The sequence below is a fragment of the Oncorhynchus mykiss genome, chromosome 1 (genome assembly GCF_013265735.2).
Source record: "Oncorhynchus mykiss isolate Arlee chromosome 1, USDA_OmykA_1.1, whole genome shotgun sequence".
Taxonomy (NCBI): domain Eukaryota; kingdom Metazoa; phylum Chordata; class Actinopteri; order Salmoniformes; family Salmonidae; genus Oncorhynchus; species Oncorhynchus mykiss.
In genome coordinates, this window is record NC_048565.1 from 48,790,575 (window position 1) to 48,802,841 (window position 12,267).

At 44.4% G+C, this 12,267-nt stretch overlaps 1 pseudogene; it reads left to right on the forward strand.

The window, feature by feature from the left end:
• Positions 1-7,930, forward strand: part of LOC110532376 — a 39,466-nt pseudogene extending 31,536 nt beyond the window's left edge.
• Positions 7,931-12,267: the final 4,337 nt, after the last annotated feature.

A 12,267-nucleotide genomic window follows, 5' to 3' on the forward strand; every position in this document is an offset into this window, starting at 1 on the left:
TGTTACCAAGAAATTTGTGATTGAAAAACAAGTTAATGACTCCAACCTAAGTGTATGTAAACTTCCTACTTCAACTGTAAATCTTGGTGGGGCAAACTAAAAAAATATGTTTTAGATGCATGCCAGCAAAGCCACTACACTGCGAAATACTAAACAATACATTAATTGCACTATAACGGTGACAAACTCTGCCCACAAACTGTTAGAGCCTACAATAAACCTGTCCCAACAGCAGAGCTTTCTTTTCAGAACCATGGAGTGACTCCTTACCACTGCAACACCTGGCTATCAGCAGAGCCTTGTCTTGCAGCTGTGGTATCCCAGAAGCTCTACCCCGGGGGATGGTAATAGAGGGGAGGTACGTGAGGCGACGTTGGCTCCCTCTGCTGGGAATACGGGAGCTGGGCACCCAGACACAGACAGCTCCAAGTGGAGGTAATTAGGGAAAGTGCCAACCAGCCGTGGAGGCCAAATAAAAGGATCACTGTGGCACACCGTGAGGGAGAACGGGGAGAGACTGACACCGAGCAAAAGTAGAGAAGGACCGAGCCAAACATAAGTGATTTTCTTTGTTTATTTTCTGTCATAGTAAAGTTGTTTTTGCGGACTAAAAATCTGTCTCTATCTTTGCACGCTCAACCCAACACCCCACGGTTTACCATACAGCGTAACAATTAATTCAGCCTCATTTACTGCCTTTAAAATTTAAAGAAACAAACATAGCTGTTATGGCGGACTTGCCATATATGGTTTCTACTGACAATTGACATGTACAAACTATGGCAAAAGGGTCGACGAGCAGATAATATGCAATCCATAATTTCGATTAAGACATTAATGAGTGAGCTAGGGCAGACGAAGTAAATATAACTATTTGTTCAGCACTTTTGAAATGTACAGGGACATAATTCAGAACATGGGCCATTCTTACAGTATTCTCCCTGTACACCAAAGTCAGAACCGTAGGTTAAATAAAGAGGGCATATAAGCAGACAATGAAAGCTCTTACAATAGTTGATGATTACATTTCTCTAAAACAGGCTACAGGCTACATGTGCACCACCAAGTCAGAACAGTAAGCTCAGTTGAGGGGGAAAGGGACCAAATTATTGGGTGAGGCACATGGGCTACTAACAGCTTACTAGACAACATACACTTAGTATTACTGTCTTAGCTACAATATACATACCTCCCTGGCATATTACATCATTTATGCAGCAGCATACAATATATTTTGGACTCACCTTGTTGTGCTGTGCTTACTTGAACGGTCTATGTGGGCAAATTTTGTCATCAAAGTCTGTCATTCTCTGGATTTATGGTGCTTTCAAGACACCTGGGAACTCGGATAAAAGCAATGTCGAATCATGATGTCAGTGATCTTCAAGTCGGAGCTCTAGAAAGAGGACAGTTTTCCCTGCTTGGAATTCCGAGATGGATGACCGTTCAAAACGTATTTTTCCGGCCGGAGCTCGTTGTTTTTCCAGAGTTCCCAGTTTTCTTGAACTCACTGAAGTCTGAGATGTCCTAGTTCTGAGTTTCCTGTTGTTTTGAACACGTCAGCAATCATGCTGGATTGACAACATGACATGTAATTAAAAGTTTTCTAGCTCATAATGTTGAATGTTCTCTTTTAAGCTTGGAAAAGAGACCCTTACACCCAGACTTGGACCACACACTCACTCCACTGAATAGCAGGCTAGTGATTGCTTTGCAACGCTTGCAGTTAGCCACTGATTCCTTCCTTGAGCCTTCTTGTATCGGCACCTTTAATGTAACTCTATGGCAGCACACAAGTTGCTTGAATTTTTGCGTTCCCCCCGTAGATTTTGCGGTGACGTAGTGTCCCCATGAGTGACAGAACAACTGAGCCAAGATCAGCAAAACTAGAGAAAGCAACAACAAAAAAAAGACCATATTCAAATGCAGCTTTATTAACACAATGATTTTTTAAATCGATAAAAAATAAAATAAAAAGTTTAACATTTTGCAAACTTATATAACATAAAAGAACATGCAAAACAGGCGGCCTCTGAATGGCGGGGCGGAACTACATACTGGTAGCAGGTAGCTACACTAACACATACTGGTAGCAGGTAGCTACACTAACACATACTGGTAGCAGGTAGCTACACTAACACATACTGGTAGCAGGTAGCTACACTAACACATACTGTAACTAATGTACATCTCAGGGTGCAGGACAGGGTTTGAAGCTGTCATATTATATAGATATTTTTTTATGCAGAGTATCATTTGTTTTCTGGGAATGAAAATGACATCACTTGGAGCTACTTGTTGACCAGGGAGAAGGATGACCAGGGAGAAGGTAAGAAAGGCCTCCATGTCAGTCTGTCTGTCTGTCAGGTTTGCACCTGTGCCACATTTACACTAGACATTTTCAGAAGAGACACAATTCAAGTATGAGTGCATTGGCTGTAATGTACATCCGTAATATTGTAATGACACAATGTAAACCCTGCCTAACTTAGGGTTGCTGGTGAGTTTTCCAGGTGTTAATACTGCATTCTTCCTCAGATTGGTATCTTCAACCCAGAGGACCAGCAGAAGGTTCTGAGTGTGGTGAAGGAGATTCATCTGGACCGGGTCGACCTGGACACACTCAGCCAGTTTGAGAACATAAACAGCGGGTACAGTACAAATCTTGTTTTCTTTCTATTAGAGTAATCCCTTCCAAGTTTACACATGCATTATACTTTTAAACACATAAGCCTAAAGACCAGGGTTTCGCAACCCTATCTCCCCCCCCAGACACATCACATTTTTGTTTTAACCCTAAACTGCCACACCTGATTCAATTAGTCAAGGGCTTGATGATTACTTGACTAATGGAATCAAGTGTGGCTGTTTAGGGTTAAAACTAAAATGTGAAATGTCTGGGGGGGGGGGTTATGAAACCCTGCTGTGGACATCCTCTCTCCAGGATTCAGACATTACATTCAGGACCCCCTTCCCACCGGCGAGGTCTCAGCATCATCCCCGCAAACTGTACACAGTCCATTCTCCAGTGCTGGAAGTCATCCGTCAGACAGACGGATCCCACTGTTATTCTCCCACTGCCTCTTCAAGTCTCTGAGAGCAGAGTCCTAATGGTTTAAGCGGGCCATAATGATTTGTAAGGTGAGAGGAGATGGAATGAAATCCCCCCCCCTCCCCTCTCTCTTTCCACCCTCTCTGTGACTGATGACAGGCCAGCTCTCAGGCCAAGCGACCATGTCTGCCTGCAGCCCCTCACGTCATGAATCCTGAGGCCTTATGGCCATTGTTCTCCCCTCTATTCTACTTTTCATGCCAGGCATACCGGGCTACTTTTACAGAGACTGTACATCCCCTGGGGTAAATCCTCTGATGATGGCCACACTGTAAACATTACACCACTAGATACAGCATAAGGGATGTGGCTATGCTCATCCCAGGAGGTAGTGGCTACACTTTGTTCAGAGAGTTCACCCGGGTTATATTGATGTGGCCCATTTCATGTTCTAGTTGGGCTGGTACATGGCCAAAAGTATGTGGAAACCTGCTCGTCGAACATCTCATTCCAAAAAATCATGGGCAATTGACATGGAGTTTGTCCCCGCTTTGCTGCTAAAACATCCTCCACTCTTCTGGAAGGGCTTTCCACTAGATGTTGGAACATAGCTGCGGGGACTTGCTTCCATTCAGCGCAATGAGTGAGGTTGGGCTCTGATGTGGGGTATTAGGCCTGGCTTGCAGTTGGCGTTCCAAATCACCCTAAAGGTGCTCGATGGGGTTGAGGTCAGGGCTCTGTGCAGGCCAGTCAAGTTCTTGCACACCGATCTCGACACACCATTTCTGTATGGACCTCGCTTTGCGCACAGGGTCATTGTCATGCTGAAACAGGAAAGGGTCTTCCCCAAACTGTTGCCACAAAGTTGGAAGCACAGTTTAGAATGTCTATAGTTTAGAATGTCATTGAATGCTGTAGAGTTAAGATTTCCCTTCGCTGGAACTAAGGGGCCTAGTCAGAACCATGAAAAACAGCCCCAGACCATTATTCCTCATCCACCAAACTTTACAGTTGGCACTATGCATTTGAGCAGATTGCATTCTCCTGGCATCCGCCAATCCCAGATTTGTCCGTCACACTGCCAGATGGTGAAGCGTGATTCATCACTCCAGAGAACGTGTTTCCATTGCTCCACAGTCCAATGGCGGTGAGCTTTACACCACTCTTGGCATTGCGCATGGTGATCTTAGGCTTGGGTGCGGCTGCTCATGCATGGAAATCCATTTTATGAAGTTCACAACAAAACGTTATTGTGCTGACGTTGCTTCCAGAGGCAGTTTGGAATTCTGTAGTGAGTGTTGCCAATGGAGGACAGATGATTTTTTACACGCTACGCACTTCAGCAGTCCCCTTCTGTGAGCTTGTGTGACCTACCACTTCTTCGCAGCGGAGCCGTTATTGATCCTAGATGTTTTCACTTCACAATAACAGCACTTACAGTTGACTGGGGCAGCTCTAGCAGGGCAGAAATTTCAACAAACTGATTCATTAGAAAGGTGATATCCTATGACGGTGTCACGTTGAAAGTCACTGAGCTCCTCTGTACGGGCCATTCTACTGCCAATGTTTTCCTATGGAGATTGCATGGCTGTCTGCTCAATTGTATACACCTGTTAGCAATGGCTGTGGCTGAAATAGCCAAATCCACTCATTTGAAAGGGTGTCCACATTATTTTGGCCATGTAGTGCATGTTAGACGGCTTTCCACCTGCAGTACATGACAAAATGTACTGACAGACAGATGGGTGGACAGGGGGACAGAGATTTTCATACCGGGAGACAACTGACACAGATAGTCAAACCCAACTGACCGCTACACAACAGACAGATACAAATACATAAGACCCTGTGTGTGGCTAATGTCCAGTATTTCCCCTCATAACTCAAAAACGACAGTATAATATATACAGTGCCTTGCGAAAGTATTCGGCCCCCTTGAACTTTGCGACCTTTTGCCACATTTCAGGCTTCACACATAAAGATATAAAACTGTATTTTTTTGTGAAGAATCAACAACAAGTGGGACACAATCATGAAGTGGAACGACATTTATTGGATATTTCAAACTTTAACAAATCAAAAACTGAAAAATTGGGCGCGCAAAATTATTCAGCCCCCTTAAGTTAATACTTTGTAGCGCCACCTTTTGCTGTGATTACAGCTGTAAGTCGCTTGGGGTATGTCTCTATCAGTTTTGCACATCGAGAGACTGAATTTTTTTCCCATTCCTCCTTGCAAAACAGCTCGAGCTCAGTGAGGTTGGATGGAGGGCATTTGTGAACAGCAGTTTTCAGTTCTTTCCACAGATTCTCAATTGGATTCAGGTCTGGACTTTGACTTGGCCATTCTAACACCTGGATATGTTTATTTTTGAACCATTCCATTGTAGATTTTGCTTTATGTTTTGGATCATTGTCTTGTTGGAAGACAAGTCTCCGTCCCAGTCTCAGGTCTTTTGCAGACTCCATCAGGTTTTCTTCCAGAATGGTCCTGTATTTGGCTCCATCCATCTTCCCACCAATTTTAACCATCTTCCCTGTCCCTGCTGAAGAAAAGCAGGCCCAAACCATGATGCTGCCACCACCATGTTTGACAGTGGGGATGGTGTGTTCAGCTGTGTTGCTTTTACGCCAAACATAACGTTTTGCATTGTTGCCAAAAAGTTAAATTTTGATTTCATCTGACCAGAGCACCTTCTTCCACATGTTTGGTGTGTCTCCCAGGTGGCTTGTGGCAAACTTTAAACAACACTTTTTATGGATATCTTTAAGAAATGGCTTTCTTCTTGCCACTCTTCCATAAAGGCCAGATTTGTGCAATATACGACTGATTGTTGTCCTATGGACAGAGTCTCCCACCTCAGCTGTAGATCTCTGCAGTTCATCCAGAGTGATCATGGGCCTCTTGGCTGCATCTCTGATCAGTCTTCTCCTTGTATGAGCTGAAAGTTTAGAGGGACGGCCAGGTCTTGGTAGATTTGCAGTGGTCTGATACTCCTTCCATTTCAATATTATCGCTTGCACAGTGCTCCTTGGCATATTTAAAGCATGGGAAATCTTTTTGTATCCAAATCCGGCTTTAAACTTCTTCACAACAGTATCTCGGACCTGCCTGGTGTGTTCCTTGTTCTTCATGATGCTCTCTGCGCTTTTAACGGACCTCTGAGACTATCACAGTGCAGGTGCATTTATACGGAGACTTGATTACACACAGGTGGATTGTATTTATCATCATTAGTAATTTAGGTCAACATTGGATCATTCAGAGATCCTCACTGAACTTTTGGAGAGAGTTTGCTGCACTGAAAGTAAAGGGGCTGAATAATTTTGCACGCCCAATTTTTCAGTTTTTGATTTGTTAAAAAAGTTTGAAATATCCAATAAATGTCGTTCCACTTCATGATTGTGTCCCACTTGTTGTTGATTCTTCACAAAAAAATACATTTTTTTATGTTTATGTTTGAAGCCTGAAATGTGGCAAAAGGTCGCAAAGTTCAAGGGGGCCGAATACTTTCGCAAGGCACTGTACAACAAAAATTTAAACGAGAAAAAAAGAAACGTCCCATCCAAATGATTTGTACATCATGTTCATCAAGGCTCCATTTGTTGTTGTTGTTGTTGTTGCTGCTATCGCTCCGCTGTCCTGTGTTCGTTGACGGGTTATTTGATTTGAAATGGTACCTTTCCCTGCATGTGTAGCAGCCGTTTTGTGATGCCCACACACTGTCAGCTTGCCGTGTAAACAGTGTCAGTCAGATTGGAGTTACTATCTCCTCCCCGGGACCTGGGACTATAGCGCTGTTAGTTTATCTATCACACCAAAGACTGATAGGCTCTCGTTGCAACACTTAGTACAGGGATAGGAGAGCAGAGGGGAAGATAGGGGGAGATGTCTGTCTGCTGCAGGCAGCCTCTCTTTCCCTCCCTCCTGGTTTAGGTGTACTGTATTGTATAGGGCAGGGTTTCCCAAACTCAGTCCTGGGGCCCCCCCGTGTGCATATTTTGGTTTTTGCCCGAGCACTACACAGCTGATTCAAATAACCAACTCATCATCGAGCTTTGATCATTTGAAGCAGCTGAGTAGTTCTTGGACAAAAACAAAAATGTGCACTGCGGAGCTGCCCCAGGACTGAGTTTGGGAGGGACACGGGGGGGCCCCAGGACCGAGTTTGGGAGGGACACAGGTTGTGCTGCTCACCCACACAATTAAGCTCAGACCGTCACACTTAAAACACACTTGGGGTCGAAGTGTGAAGAGACTCATCAACACCGAGTTGGCTGGAAGTGTACCACAACCATGTCCTGTTTGAGGTTTTGGCTCATTGTCATCTACCGTAAGTGAGAAGCTGTCTAATAGTGGTGTCTGCATCCTTTGCTGTAGGAGTGAGGCGCTGTAGAACGTCCTGATTAGCCTGCGGCAGCAGCGCTGCTGCCTGACCGAGACCGTGCAGGACGTCATCAGCTGATCCCCCCCCCCCACCCCCGGACTCTCTCCAGATCCACTAACTCTCTCCCTCTCTCCAATCCCCAGCTGGTGTTGTCCCTGGATCCTAAGGAGGAAGCCCAGGCCATCTGTAATGAGCTGGTGGCCCGGACTGGAGACCTGCAGAAAGAAGTCACCTGTCTAAGGAACCTGCTTCACAAGGTAGGTATTTTTTTCCTCTGACTGCTGTGTGTCTCCTCAGCCCTGACACACAATATTTCCACTCTCCTTACTGGGCCACTCTGACTGAATAAAATGAGAGTCCTGCCTCTATCCGTCCCTGCACACCTTTTCACTGCTCTCTCTTCCCATCAGGTCCAATTCCAAACTTCTCACAACCTCGGGTCAATTCCCATTTCGCACCCTCTCTATGTGTAGGGAGGGTCCTGTGTGTAAGGGTTCTGACAGGGTGAGTCCTCACAGCCCATAACTCAGACACAGTGTGACAGTGTCCTGTCAATGTGGAGATGGGGAGGTTAAGGTGGGGAAGAAGGGGGGGGGGGGGGGGGGGGGGTTGGGAGCCCCGGACGCTGGCGGTGTCAGACAGGAATCTGACAACCAACGGAGGCCATTTGGAGAGACTGGCTCAAGGCCCAGGGGGGCAGGCCCTCGCACCAGTTTATCTTATCTGTTGGGGCTCGTCTTGACACCCACCCCCCTAAACACACATACACAGAGTGCCTGGCCAGATGGAAGGATTGTGCTTCTGCCCATCTCCAATCTATGGGGTTGGTAAAATCATAGATCTGTTCCATAAATCTACAGGGCATTCAGATGTGGAAAAAGTATTCAGACCGCTTCCCTATTTTATTACGTTACAGCCTTATTCTAAAAGTTTTAAAAAATATATGTCGTTCTGCCCCTGAACAAGGCAGTTGGCCTACTGGGGAACAGTGGGTTGTCATTGTAAATAAGAATTTGTTCTTAACTGACTTGCCTAAAGGCTCAATGGAAAAAAAAAAAAATCTACAAACAATACCCCATAACGATAAAGCAAAAACAGGTTTAGAATGTTTTGCAAATGTATTAAATTTTATTTTTTTTAAAACAGATACCTTATACATATAAGTATTCAGACCCTTTGCTATGAGACTCGAATTTGAACTCAGTGCATCCTGTTTCCATTGATCATTCTTGAGATTTTTCTACAACTCTTAACGGAGTCCACCTGTGATAAATTAAATTGATTGGACATGATGTGGAAAGAAACACACCTGTCTATATAAGGTCCCACAGTTGACAGTGCATGTCAGAGCAAAAACCAAGCCATGAAGTCGAAGGACTTGGCCGTAGAGCTCCGAAACAGCATTGTGTCTAAGCACAGGTCTGGGGAAGGGTACTGAAAAATGTCTGTAATTGAAGGTCTCAGAACACAGTGGCCTCCATCATTCTTAAATGGAAGAAGTTTGGAACCACCAAGACTATTCCTAGAGCTAGCCTCTCGGCCAAACTGAGCAATCGGGGGAGAAGGGCCTTGGTCAGGGAGGTTGGTTCAGAGTGACAGAGCTCCTGAGTTCCTCTGTGGAGATGGGAGAATCTTCCAGGAGGACAACCACCTCTGCAGCATTCCACCAATCAGGCCTTAATGGTAGAGTGGCCAGACGGAATCCACTACTCAGTAAAAGGCACATGGCAGCCCACTTGGAGTTTGCCAAAAAGGCACCTAAAGGGCTCTCAAAACCATGAGAAACAAGATTCTCTGGTATGATGAAACCAAGATCGATGAACTCTTTGGCTTGAATGCCAAGAGTCACATCTGGAGGAAGCCTGGCACCATCCCTACGGGGAAGCATGATAGTGGCAGCATCATGCTGTGGGGATGTTTTTTTAGCGGCGGGGACTGGGAGACTAGTCAGGATCGCGGGAAAGATGAATGGAGCAAAGTACAGAGAGATCCTTAATGAAAACCTGCTCCAGAGCGCTCAGGACCTCAGACTACGAAGGTTCACCTTCCAACAGGACAACGACCCTAAGCACACAGCCAAGACAATACAGGAGTGGCTTCGGGACAAGTCTCTGAATGTCGTTGAGTGGCCCAGCCAGAGCCCAGACTTAAACCCGATCAAACATCTCTGGAAGAGACCTGAAAATAGCTGTGCAGCGAAGCTCTCCATCCAACTGACAGAGCTTGGGTCTGAATACTTATGTAAATGTGATTTCAGTTATTTATTTTTAATACATTTGCAAACATTTCTAAAAATGGTTTTCACTTTGTCATTGTGTGTAGATTGATGAGGGGAAAAAACAATTATCAATTTTAGAATAAGGCCGTAAAAGTCAAGGGGTCTGAATAGTTTCCGAATGCACTGTATACAAATGGACGTATCTTAAAACATTACTAATCATTGAAAATGAAAAATGAACCAATGGCTCATAATACTTTTCTGGGGAAAAGTGGGGGTGCAAAAACATACATTTGCACCACTATTTTGTAAGTGGGAGTGCAGCTGCGCCGTTTGCTCCATTGCTCAGGCGCCTATGGGAACAGTGCTATATCTGTACTATAACACAATACAGCATTATGAATGCTCTTAGAGTCCATTTCGAAGGCATTTTTAGAAAGCACAATAACATAGGCTACACCCTCCAACTATTATTATACATGCCACATATGTATTCAAATTTTATTTTAAATTTTTTTTTTACATTTGAATAATTTTGCCGGCACTCTTATCCAGAGCGACTTACAATTTGTGCATTCATTTTAAGATAGCTAGGCGAGACAACCACATAATCAGTCGTAGTAAGTACATTTTCCTTCAAAGCAGTAGCTTCTAGGAATAGACATTCAACAAGTACGGCTACTACAGTGTTTTACAATATATTGTAACGACCCTGGGTTTATAAGCGCGTAAATCGACTCTGCCGCTCGAGCATGCTTTTGCGGCACAGTCGATAGCGCGCCGGACCTCAGGCTCGAAGGTCGAGGGTTCGAGACCTGCTCCCTGCTGCTTCATTACAATATGTAGGTTGTGGTTGGCCATGAGAGAGTGAGCGAGATGTGGCATTCTTTGGGCCTGGGTGACTCGGGTGGCTGAGCAGTGAGCGGGCAGGCCTGTTAGCTCTTGAGCGGTGATCCCTGATACATGATACAATCAGACATGCCATCTCCACAGGTAGTAACTAGCTTTCATTCCACTTTATTCAGCCAATCACCCAGCAGTCATTGATCCAATGCCCACCCACTCAGGCTGAAATGTCTTAGGCCTGTGAACTGGCGGAAAACTAAGGGCTTGAGTCCTAAATGGCACCCGATTCCCTATACAGTGCCTTCAGAAAGTATTCACACCCCTTGACTTTTTCACATTTTGCTGTGTTACAGCCTGAATTTAAAATGGATTCAATTAAGATTTGTTAATTAATTCAAATGTAAATGCTGAAATGTCTTGTGTCAATAGGTATTCAACCCCTTTATTGTCACATAAGATGCATTGACTCTGCGTGCAATAATAGTGTGTAGCATAATTTTTGAATGACTACCTCATCTCTGTACCCCACACATACAATTATCTGTAAGGTTCCTCAGTCAAGCAGTGAATTTCAAACAGATTCAACCACAAAGACCAGGGAGGTTTTCCAATACCTCGCAAAGAAGGGCACCTATTGGTAGATGGGTAAAAAAAGCATACATTGAATATCCCCTTGAGCATGGTGAAGTTATTAATTACACTGGATGGTGTATCACTCAGTCACCACAAAGGTACAGGCGTCCTTCCTAACTGAGTTGCCGGAGAGGAGGGAAACCACTCAGGGATTTCTAAAATAGTTAAGAGTTTAATGACTGTGATAGGAGAAAACTGAGGACGGCTCAACAACATTCTATTTACTACACAATACTAACCTAATTTACAGTGAAAAGGAAGCAAGCCTATACAGAATAAAATATTTCAAAACATGCATCCTGTTTACAACAAAGCACTAAAGTAATACTGCAAAAAAATGTGGCAAAACAATTCATTTTTTGTCCTGAATACAAATGTTTGTTTGGGGCAAATCTAATACAACCCATTACTAAGTACGACTCTTCACATATTCAAGAATACTGTAGTGGTTGCTGCATCATGTTATGGGTATGCTTGTAATTGTTAAGGACTGGGGAGTTTTTCAGGATTAAAAAAAAGCAACAGATTGGAGCTAAGCATAGACAAAATCCTAGAGGAAAACTTGTCTCAGTCTGCTTTCCACCAGAGACTGGGCGATGAATTCACCTTTTAGCAGGACAATAACCTAAAACACAATGCCAAATCTACACAGGAGTTGCTTACCAAGAAGACAGTGAATGTTCCTGAGTGGCCAAGTTACAGTTTTGAATTAAATCTATGGCAAGACTTGAAAATGGTTGTCTAGCCATGATCACCAACACCTTGACAGAGCTTGAATAATTTTGAAAAGAATAAATGGTGAAATCTTGCACAATCCAGGTGTGGAAAGCTCTTGGTCTTGTGAATTTAAGTATGCTCTTTCTTTCTCGGAGGACCTGAGCCCTAGGACCATGCCTCAGGACTACCTGGCATGATGACTCCTTGCTGTCCCCAGTCCACCTAGCCGTGCTGCTGCTCCAGTTTCAACTGTTCGACCTGCGGCTATGGAACCCTGACCGGACTTGCTACCTGTCCCAGACCTGCTGTTTTCAACTCCCTAGAGACAGCAGGAGCGGTAGAGACACTCAATGATCGGCTATGAAAAGCCAACTGACATTTACTCCTGGGGTGCTAACCTGTTGCACCCTCGAC